This window comes from Octopus bimaculoides, chromosome 4, assembly GCF_001194135.2.
Source record: "Octopus bimaculoides isolate UCB-OBI-ISO-001 chromosome 4, ASM119413v2, whole genome shotgun sequence".
Lineage (NCBI taxonomy): Eukaryota > Metazoa > Mollusca > Cephalopoda > Octopoda > Octopodidae > Octopus > Octopus bimaculoides.
In genome coordinates this window covers 11,767,340-11,769,760 of record NC_068984.1, presented here as the reverse complement: position 1 = coordinate 11,769,760, position 2,421 = coordinate 11,767,340, and the positions used below count along the sequence as shown (strand labels likewise).

The 2,421-nt window shown below is 40.9% G+C and overlaps 1 protein-coding gene across 2 annotated transcripts in view; it reads left to right on the top strand.

Moving 5' to 3' along the window:
• LOC106883626 (NEDD8-activating enzyme E1 catalytic subunit) overlaps window positions 1–2,421 on the top strand; it is a 79,033-nt gene that overhangs the window by 32,177 nt on the left and 44,435 nt on the right. The window lies entirely within an intron of this gene.

The following is a 2,421-nucleotide window of genomic DNA, read 5'->3' as shown; positions in this document are numbered from 1 at the left end:
AAGCATAGTACTTAACTCTATCGGTCTCTTTTGCCGAACCTCTAAGTTACGGGGATATAAACACATCAATATCGGTTGTCAAGCGATGTTGGGGGGACAAACACAGACACACAAACATATACACACACATACATATATATTTATATATATGACGGGCTTCTTTCAGTTTCCGTCTACCAAATCCACTCACAAGGCTTTGGTTGGCCTGAGGCTATAGTAGAAGACACTTGCCGAAGGTGTCATGCAGTGGGACTGAACCCAGAACCATGTGGTTTGTAAGCAAGCAGTCAAATTGCCCACAAATCATAACCTCTTGTCTTAAATAAAGGAATGAGAGCCCAGGTTCGAAATTTCCCCAAGACACCTGAAGAAGGCTGGAGGGTATATCAGCCAAAACGTGTTAACAACAAACAAGATGAGGACAAATATCTGTCGAATGTAAATAATGTAAGACATTCTGTTTTCACAAACATCAACTCCTATGTTGTTTGACAGACTAAGAGATTATTATCCTGCTTGGAAACAGGTGAGGGTTGGTTACTGGAAAAGCATCTAGCCATAGAAAATCTGCTTCAGTGAATTCCATCTGATCCTTGTAAGCATAGAAAAGTGGACTTTGAAGCAATGATAATGATGAAGTTTATAAAGGGTTTATAAATTTGTTGATGCATTGATGTAAATCAAACCCACACAGTTGCAAAGTGAACTTCTAATCCCCCACCACCACGTATGTTCATTCATTCATTGAGGTTAATTGTGTTCATATTATTTTAAAATTGAAAGCCACCTGACATTAAGTAGCATTTAATGTTAGTAGAATATATTACAGTGACTGCTGTTTGCTTTTTGTTTTAAAAGCTAATGTTACTTCACTATCATGCTTGTAGCAATGTCGCAATAAAAGAAATATTAAGACAATCTTTCGTTGTAGAAAAATAGAAATTAACCACCAAAACAGCAACCTCAAAATTCCCTCAAAGAAACAAAGATAAGGACAAAAGGAATAAAGCAACAAAAGAAGTGGGGAGCAGGGGGAATAACATGCTGAATGCTTCAGTCTGTTGAGCTGTACCCTGCAGACATAATAGCAAAGGCGTTGCTATGGAGAATGGCAATGTGACACTTGATGCAACAGCCACCTCCATCTCGTGAGTCTCATTTCTGAGACAGGCCACCATTATTCTGATTTTATGGTGGAAATCAGCAGTGTAGGGTCTGAGAACACCCGTGGTCTTGATGGCAACTGTTTCAAACAGATAGCATCCAGTCAAACTCTGGTGTTTGGTTATCTTACTCTCCTCCGCATTGCAGGCAGTGACACCTGGGTTTGCAAACGATGCAGCAAAGTTGAAGGTGGAGAATGTGACAGCACATGGCAACCCAGATTAAGAACTTACCTCCTTCATATGGGGAGAGGGTTATTCCATTGGGGGCACTTACCATCCCTGTGACCAAGATCTGTTGGCCCCAGTTGTAATTTGAAGCTTTCCATGTTGAAGCCCCTTCTCTCCTCTCTCCCCTCTCTCACTCACTCCTCTCTCACTCCCTCCTCTCTCACTCCCTCCTCTCTCTTCTCACTCCCTCCTCTCTCTTCTCACTCCCTCTGTCCCTCCTCTCTCCACCTCTTCTCTCTCACTCCTTCCTCTCTCCTCTCTCACTCCCTCACGCCCTTCTCCCATTCTCCTCACTCTCCACCCTCTCCAACTCTGTCCCTCACCCCTCCATACCTCCTTTCTCTTCTCATTGCTAATTTCACTCACTTCTGAAACAAGACATTGTTAGATCCTTTGCCATTACAAGATGACAGAGATTTTTTTCAAGCTTTAAATATTTATTTCTCAGTTGTTTGACATCAATTGATGGCTGAGAATTAACTCCTCTCGTGTTAGATTATCTCAAGTGAGTGAAAATAAAAAAAACCTTCATGAGTGGGAGTTTTCCTGATCCCACTGCCACTATTTTAGTTAAATGTTGTCATTCATGTGATCTAGAATATTCAAGTGCTTGTCTGTATAGGCACATTACTATTACAACCACACACACACACTATTCTAGAATGAATAGCCACATTACTACACATACATGCACACTATGTTTGTACATGATATTATGCACACACACTCACACTATGCTAGTACATATACACTTTACTACACATTCTCATACACATGCATACTATGTTACTACATATAGTCATATACTACACACACACACACACACACACACACTGCTAGTATATTCTTTTCTACTCTAGGCACAAGGCCCGAAATTTTTGAGGAGAGGGCCAGTCGATTACATTGACCCCAGTATGCAACTGGTACTTAATTTATCGACCCTGAAAGGATAAAAGGCAAAGTCAACCTCAGTGGAATTTGAACTCAGAACGTAAAGACAGACGAAATATTGCTAAGCATTTTGCCT